Source organism: Dermacentor andersoni, chromosome 4 (assembly GCF_023375885.2).
Source record: "Dermacentor andersoni chromosome 4, qqDerAnde1_hic_scaffold, whole genome shotgun sequence".
Lineage (NCBI taxonomy): Eukaryota > Metazoa > Arthropoda > Arachnida > Ixodida > Ixodidae > Dermacentor > Dermacentor andersoni.
In genome coordinates, this window is record NC_092817.1 from 197,038,199 (window position 1) to 197,047,689 (window position 9,491).

Genomic DNA, 9,491 nt, shown 5'->3' on the forward strand with positions numbered 1-9,491 from the left:
CTTTGTTTATTTCTTGCCTAACGTAGTGTGCTACAACGTTCAGCAGTAACGGAGATTTTTAGCCGCACCGCGTTTCCCTATCGGCCGTACGGTACGACGGCAACGTTGTACTCTCTCGGCTCCGCGCTTGCTTTATTTTGTCGGACTGAAAGGTCTGGCCTGCGGTCAGGTACGGGTATGCGACGTGTTATCTATAAATAACCGTGTAACGATTGTATCGTTCACCCGAAGTACGGCGTCAATTTTATTTGGTTCGCCAAGTTCATGTCGTACAACACAAGTGTTCGCAGAAAGAAATGAATGAATGAATGAAATTAAATTATGGGGTTTTAAGTGCCAAAAACACTTGCTGATTATGAGGCGCGCCGTAGTGGAGGACTCCAGAAATTTTGACCACCTGGGGTTCTATAACGTACGCGCACCTAAATCTAAGTACACGGATGTTTTCGCATTTCGCCTCCATTGAAATGCGGCCGCCGTAGCCGGGATTCGATCCCGCGACCTCGTGCTCAGCAGCCTAACCCCATAGCCACTGAGCAACTACGGCAGTTAATGAATGAATGAATGAATGAATGAATGAATGAATGAATGAATGAATGAATGAATGTTGCGTTGAATTTCAAGATGGTTCCTATGAATGAAAGGAAGAATGATTGAATGAATGAATTAATTAGTGATTCTTTCTTTTGTATATTAGCGAATCAGGGTTAAACCTATGATACTGTATATCCATTTGTAATAGCGTTTCTTTATTGTGCCGATCTGGCTTTTAAAACACTTTTTTTCTTACTTGCACCAACACAACTTCGATGTACTATAGACCACTTACTAGCCTCTGGCTGTAGGTATAGACAGTTTCTGTGTATTTTTTCTATGATGCACAAAGAAAGAATGAATTCAATCAGTCAATCAATAAATGACATATTTCTTGAAAAAGCTGGCGCTTGGCCCATGTTGGGGGACTAAGGTAATTCAGGTATGGTTAATGGGCGGAAATGGAGGGGCAATCAGATGGCGAAGGTCAGTCAGCGGCCTGCGTGGGCCTCACAGTCTGAACTACAAACCAGACCTGTCAGCGAAGGCCAGAATCGAGTCGTACACGGCGCGCTTGTATGCTTATCTAGCCCGTCCGCTGGTCGGATCGAGGCCTCGTAGTCCGGGATCGTCGTCCTTTCCGTGATTATTTGCAACGCCACTCTTTTCACGAACCCGATATTACCAGGAAGAGGTGCTCGGTCATGGGACGGGCAAAGAAGAAAAATTAGAGAGGCTTTATGATTTGAAAAGGTAGGCCTAGGAACCTCGACCACTATAGGGGGAACGGAATGGATATCACAAACGGCTGCTCGTTAACAGTGCACAAAGTGCGTGTCATTATTTTGATGTTCTTTTCGTTCCTTTAGTGTCCACGTCTAATACGGCTACCTTTTCAAACCGTAAAACCTTATCAACTCGCTCATCTCTCTGTCATTCTCCGCATTCGCGACGCACTGCGAAGGGGCCAACCGGCCGGACGCTGCAGCGTCAGGGATGCTCGCGTCTACCGCAGGAATGCGTGCCCAGCGCGCGGACGTCGCCCGTGCCGTTCAACGCACCCTCCTCGCCGTTCCGGGCAAGGCAGCGTCGCCTCGCACAAAGCGCGCCAAGGAGCAGCGCGCGCCGAAGAGAAAAACGGATCCGGTTCCGCGTGGCCGGTCGTGACCCCCGCTCGTCTCCCCCGCGGGAGCGTACGTTGGCTCCGCGGCCGCCGTCGGTGCGACGCGCGAAAAACAACGCCGTTCCGGGCCACCGCGCGCCGCCGTCTCGGAGCCCTCGACCGCGAGCCCCAGGTCGGAGCCTGCGTTCCCGCGCGGTGACACTCGGCGTGGCATTTGTGCAGTCGAGTGTCTCGACAGCGAACGCGTCCACGACGAAACGACCTGTATGACGAAGAAATCATTCCGTCCCGATTTCGTTGTGATCTGCGCGGTTCGCGACCTTTACAACGATGTGGCCCGTATAACGAACACTTTCGGAGGTCACGATCACTTCGTTATGTAAAGGCCTTCGAGTGTAAAGGTTCGATACATTTTAAAGGATTCGATTTACCGATGCTGCGGCGCTGGTGTATCGTAGCTGCGGGCGGGTTTAGCCTGGCGATCGAGGCCGACAGCCTTGGCGTCCCTTGCTGTGTCACTGTGGTATTGACCACCTGCCGAACAGATGGGTGCCTCTGTTACGTGTAAGAAGACGGGGCGAAGCTTCCTCGCTGGCTATAGCGGATCCTTCTGGGCAAACCGGCACGCTTTACTGTAAATAATGACGACATGCAGCCGCGCAAGCTCGGATTAAAGTTGGAAGTGACCATTTACAGTGATGGCAATCGCCTTACGTGCCAGCCGTTGTTTTACGCGATGCTGCGTGGCACCCGGCACCGCACTTTACTGTGGATCCTTACTGTAAATTTCACGCCGATTTATGCCGACATAGATGGAACGAAACGCATTCAGCATAGTCAATCTCGAGTGGATGCTGCCATACTTAAGGTCAGGAGTCCAGGTTTCCCTTAAAATGCGAAACTATGCGCATTTGAACGCGGCGTTCCGTGTTCTCGTCGTCACAGCAGGGCGAGAAAGAACGCCACGGGCCGCTCTAAAAAAAAAAAAAAGCAAAAAATATACTTTGCGATACGCTAGTTCAGGGGGGAAAGAAAGAGGGGTGTAAGAGAGGGAGAGAATCACGTACAAAAACGAGCGATCACTGTCTACAAATGAAACCTGCAATTCAGGAATGCACGCAGCCTCAGCCTTAGTTTGTGCTCGCCGTACTGCATCCTTTCATTACGAACTGCGAGAAGGCGCATTACAAAAAAAAGGAAAAAGAAAAGAAACATTGCAAGTTTCTCATAGCAACTGTGTGTACCATATATTTTGGACTCCGTCGCTGACATTCATCCGCAATATCGAGAGCGTATTGTTCCTACGTAATATCCGTTGTGTCGTCTTAAACGGTTTTCTGCCACGTCCGCTGCCACAGTGTGCGCGCTGCAACGTTCATGTGAGTCCGACCATTTGAGAAAGAAAACTCGTTGTTGACAGCAGGTATGCCTGCATGCGTGTCCGCACTGCCTTTGAACAGCAGCCGAAACGAACAACGGCGTATGAGGGAAGTGTGACGAGTGCTGTGGTCGTTTGCAGTGTTTTGTATTTTACCGCATGACCAATCATCACTGAGTATTAAGCCGCATTATTTACCGTATTCTGCATGAGCTTGTTAAGTTAAAGAAGTAACAATACCTGAAGTTTAGTCACCTGGTGCTATTACAAATAGGTCAAAGTTGGGCATAGAGAGAGATGATTATAAAGGAAGAATGTAAACCATTTCCTTTCTTGGTTTGTTTTATTTATTTTCTTCATGTTTTACGTGTTCATAATTGTACGACGTGCCGCATTCGTTTAGGTGACCGGGCTCTTCCGATGCTCATCTGGAAGTAGCGTCGGTTCCTGCGTCTGTGTGTTGTTCCTGTGTCTTGGCATTCGTAAAATGAAACGCCAAACTAGTCCAGGAAACTACTACCCCTTATTTTCATATGTCGTCCGATCCGGCACATTTGGAGCTCTCGTAGATACTCCGTAGATAAGCACCAGAGTTCCCTGCAGTAAGTGAACTTTATGTAGAACACGTTACCTCCGAAATAGGGCTGCGCGCGCCAAAGCGCCCGATCTCTGAGGCCATGCAGATTGGCAGTCCCCAGGAGTGGGCTCGCGCTTCCGAGCAGGCCGTCGTCGCATAGTGCAACGGTTCGCTCGCGAGATCCGACGGCCAGCCGAGCGGTCAACCTCCGACAGTCGTTGCGAAGGCAGCACACATACACTCCCCCTCTCTCTCCCCCTCGTGAAGCAGTTTCCCACGGCGGCCGCTCGCCTCGGACGCTGGGAAAAGCGCGCGCCTGTGTCCGGCAAGGGTTTTGCTTTTTTTTTTCCCCCTTCTCCCGCGCATGGCATGCCACGGTTTTCGCCGGCGCTCGCACGACGGCGAAGCAACGCTCGCGGCTTCCGGACGGCGCCGGCCTAATCAGCGTGGCGCGATCGTAAAGCGTCCGGCCGTGTCCCGACAGAGCGCGTCTCCGATCTACGTCGACATCACCCCCCCCCCCCCCCTCCTTTGCCTCTGTGGCGACGAAGAAGGCCGTATGGGTTTAGGGCAGCGCCCGCAGCGAGCTATGCCGCTCTGCGAGGCATCGGATTGGAACAAACGTGAATGCGAGACATCGGCGCCGTGACGCAACTACACCGTACTAGCGTGGGAACTTGCGGAAGTTTGAAGGCCGCGTACGTATACCTCGTGCGCCAGCGGCTCAGTACAGGAGTGCGGTTGCACGCGAGCCGGCTCACGGACCGTATAGCGCCACACGACACCCCGCGAAACTTCTGCGGGGCCAGTGCTAAGTTTTATTCGCTTTTAATCGCGACGCGGGCAAGCGGTATTCGGTTCTTTTCCGCTCGGAAATACGAGAGTCGGAACGGTTCGCCTTTGACTGACGCCCTGCCGCTGCTGTCCCGTACGCGACCATTTCAGGAAGCTGTCGCGAACAGCTGCGCCCGGCGACGGTGCATGGTTTCCTCGTGACGCCTCGCCTGCTTAACTGCGCCGTCGTCGGTGAGCCACGGGAGAAGCAAGGCGCTCGCTCCGCCAGCTCGTCGCTGTACGCTCACTGGAATAAATGCGAGCAGCGAAGAACGGGAAATTCCGCAGTGGGCTAGTCGGTTCTGCATAATTGACGCTGTTGCGCAAAGTGACGAAGGGACACGATTTAAGCGCGAGGAAAACAATTCACGCGACACCTGGGCTGACAGTTTGCGCTCACGTGTCGTGCGTTGTTTTTTCTCGCTTAAGTCCTGTGCCTTCGTCGCTTTGCGCAACAGCGTTAATTAATGAAGAATAGAATGGGCGGGGGTTGGGGTGGGGTGAAGTATAGGGGCAAGCGCGAGGCAGACGGAGGAAACACCTTTTACAACGCGACGCAGTTATGAGCGCCGTTACATCGGGATGTCAACATCACAATTCCTGGTAAAATCGCGGCTCCTATTGGCACATCACGCTAGAAGCCTACCGTACGACGCTTGCATTGAATTAGCTTGCGCGCATGCGCATGCTATCGCTGGTCTCGCCGTTGTAAGGCGCCGAGCCGCCCTGCGACAGACCCTCGCGCAATCTAAAAGATCCGGGAGGCTGCTTACGTGAAACAACTGTCGCAGGAGGAGGCCGCCAAAGAGAAATGGAATCCGGGATGCGTTAGTGAATCGATTATTCCTTACTAAAAATTAAGATCAAATCGTGGGGCCTTACGTGCCAAAACCACGATCTGAGTATGAAGCACGCCGTACTGGGGCACTCCGGATTAATTTTGACCACCTGGGGTTCTTTAACGTGCGCCTAATTATATGTACACGGGTGTTTCTTGCATTTCAGCCCCATTGAAATACGGTCGCTGTGACCGCGATTTGATCCCGCGACCTCGCGCAAGTTGCAACACCAAAGGCACTAAGCAAGCGAACACGGCGGGTTAATTATTCATTGCAACGCAGTTGAGTCAAAACGAATACTGGTTATGTAGTAAAAAGAAACCGCACTCAAGAATGTCTAAAGCGAAATTCGTATATCACAATGAAAATCAAAGAGACAACATACCCTTTTAGTTCGTGATACTATGAAAGCTTGAAATATATGCAACAACGAAATGCAAACGTTTCTGAAAATATAAACATATAAGCACAACAAAAAACTTAATACATTAAACTTTACACAGATTTGAAACACAGTGTTCTTCAACGTGGTTTTAAATACAATATATGAAAAATTGAAATTCATAGTATAGCAAAGTGCGATGTATAATTGAGGATGGGGGGGGAGAGATATTTCTTTGTGGCTTAAAGGTTAAGATAGAAAATCACAGAAAAATGCGCTCCTTGTGTGCGTTCCTCCTTTCCTTTCTTAACTTCTGCGCCACAGACATCGACATCAAAGTCATATCATGGCACAAGCACCAACCGATCGAATCAAAATCACAAATTTATGAAGTAAATTATTTTTCAGTGCAACCTTAAATCTCAGATGGTGTAATCGATATCGATATATATATATATATACTTTTTTTGACGAAAAATAGGAATTATTAAGCGTCATTGCAGAACTATAGTGCTCTCCTCTTGCATTCAATGTGGCATATAGTCTGTTTAATTGCTGCCTTTCGAGGCAAGCAAAATTTTCTTTACGTGATTGTGCACTTGGCATTGACATGATCATTCATGCATTCATTTGTGATGGTTGAAATTTTGGCAACAGAGATAGTCAGGCCGTCTTCTCCACAACGTTAAGCTGCTAGGTGGTTGAAAGGATGGCTTGCGGTGAAACGAGCCTAACAGCAATTTCGCAGCTCGCTAGCACACACGTAGCATTCATTTGCATGAGAGACCAGCCCTGGTTGCTTAGTGGCTATGGTGTTGGGCTGCTAAGTACGAGGTCACGGGATCGAATCCCGGCCACGGCGGCCGCATTTCGATGGGGGCGAAACGCGAAAACACCTGCGTACATAGATTTATGTGGACGTTAATGAACCCGAAGTGGCCCCAAATTTCCGAAGTCTCCCACTACGGCGTGCCTCATAATCAGATCGTGATTTTAGCACGTAAAACCCCATAATATAATTTAATTTTAATTTGCATAAGATAAGAAGACAAAAAGAATTGCCCTTTCCACGTAGTCTGCGATAGGGCACTGAGGGAGACAGCCTTTAACGCCAAGCGCAAAAAGAACGCACAAATTTAGGGTCGATAAGAGCGCTGCCTTTTAATGTTGCAGACAGCGTTCAAACAGAGGCGGATGTAAATTTAAAGGTGCACTAAAGAGAAACGTCAAATCAGTTTATAATATTATTATATAAGTATTCTTTGGATACTCTACTTTCGTTTTTGCGATAAGATTTTCATTATTTGAAAAGAAAAAGGGCATTGAAGCATATATATACACTTTCATTTTCCTAATTTCGCGCCGCGAGACCCAACCGCCCGTAAACGTCAGCGTGACGTCACGGACCTCAAAGTATTGTAAGCGTCACTAATTTACTTCATTGTACTGACTTGTACATAATCATAATGATCATCATCACCCCTATCATTATCATCATCGGCTTCCATTTTCGTCTTCGCGTTCGTTCGTTCACGCGTTTTTAAAACAAAGCGTTCTGTCGACCATCGTCTCTCGAATGCATGGGGGGGGGGGGGGGGGGGGTTAAACTCTTTGCACTTGTTTGGCTCGTTGTGGTGCAGTAGAAATTTTCGAAACTGTCAGAGTTCGCTGTTTGGCTCCTTTCCAATACAACGCAGCCCATCTTTAACGATAAAAGTTTGACTAGGCCCGAACAGGCGCCTCCGAAATTGATGATGTCACTGTGCGGAAACTTCAAGGCGGTGTCGCCATCACCGGTTTCTGAGTGTTTTTTCGCTTACCTTGCCTGCTGTCACGGTAAGAGTGGCCTTTCTTTTATCATAAAACTATAAACTGGTGAAGGTGCTTATTTTCGGAGTTGGAGCTTGGGCATTGGACGTTTCGTTTTCTTCATGCGTTAAGCGACTGACAGCAAGCAGAGCAGATTGGTAGAGACTGTTTCGATAATATGATGGTGGAGTTTCAGGACAGGGAGCGTCTTATTCACGCAGATCATTATATGGACATGTTCTAGCTCCCCCAGGGGACGTACTCTCGGGCTGTCACTTTCGGCGATATCCCTTTCAGCACGCACTGATTGGCTGGTTGACAAAACCCGGATGAACTGATTGGCTGGTCGAGCACTACGTCACGTGAAAGTCATAGCATCGCCGAAAGTGATCGTCCGAGAATACGTCCGCGTTTTCACCCAGTTCTCCTTTCTTAGCAAGGAACACAGCCTTACGGGAAGCACTCTCCGCAAACATGTGAACGCCATGACCTATATACGAGGGCACCGATGAAGGCAACGACAAGACGTTATCTATCGCGCAGCGTGACTAGTACGAACGGTATAGAAGGTATCTAGCGTATTGTCACGGCGCTATTAAGAGTGGTGCCAGTCAGAAGACGGCGATTTGACGTGTAAAGGTGGAATCGGTCTCAAAAGCCATCTTGTCTATGGCTGTCGAGACGTTGAAGTTGTTAACTCCCTTGTTTTTTATACACCTAATTCAACCACCCGATTCATAGCCAATCCCCCACTGTGGGTATGCGCCTAGGCCACTCAGGACAACAACATCTCGTTTATGCATCGTTGTCTCTCTTGTAAATATTGTAAATACATCTTTGTGTATGACGTAACAAATTGGTGAGACGTGCGGGGTACCAACGAGAAACAACAAAGGAGTTCCGCAGTGGTCGCCATTTCGGACTGGACAACATGACGGACGAAACAGGATCCGACATGGCGCGGCCCACATCAACGCCTACAACACCGACGGTTGTGCTGGCTCAGCTGCGGGATCCAGGAACGTCCTGCGACACCGACCACCTCGACCTAGGAGACTGGATCGCCACGTATGAGCGTGTAAGTGCCCGCAGCAAATGGAATCCGACGATTATGTTGGCAAACTTGGTCTACTACCTACAAGGCACGGCGAAGGCGTGGTATGACAACCACGAGGAAGACCTTAACGTCTAGGACACGTGCGAACAGAAGCTGAGGGACTTGTTGAGCCGTCCCGCCGGGCGGAAGTGCATCGCAAGAAAGATCTAGCGACTCGCGCCCAGACGTCCACAGAATCATACGTCTCTTACATCCAGGACGTGCTGGCTCGGTGCCGTAAGACCGACAGCGAGATGGCTGGGACACACAAGGTTGAGCATATACTGCACACGCACACACACACACACACACGCACACACGCACACACACACACACGCACGCACACACACACACACACACACACACACACACACACACACACACACACACACACACTTATCCCATTTATCCCTCTTTGATTGCGCGTCTAGTGCCATTCAGCTTGAACTGTCCCACGGCTGCTATAGTCCACCAGTCACACAACCACGGTGATGCTCTCCCGAAAACATCCGCCTGTCGCATCCGCCTGTAACGATGTCGCCATTCGCGTCCGCGGCGTGCTGCTGCTGATGCCCTCTCACTATCACTACCACTTTCATCCCCTCCCCCCCCCTGCTTGTGCAGCGCGGTTGAGGTGTCTTCTACTGAGACAGTTACTGCGCTGCACTTTACCCCACTTTCATCTCCCTCCTTTAAGAACCTCATTTAATCCACTACGTACGTCACTCTACTATCTTTCCCATCTGTTCCTGACGGCGTCTATGTACTATGTCTCACCGCTCACATACTACTTGAAAGATATTTGGCCGTTCTCCAAACCATGCTCACTGTTACAGGCAATCATACTTCGCTCCCTCTCCTTAATTTTGACTGCTCGACTCAAATTCTTCCCAGAGGAATGTCTTTGGGAGATATTTCA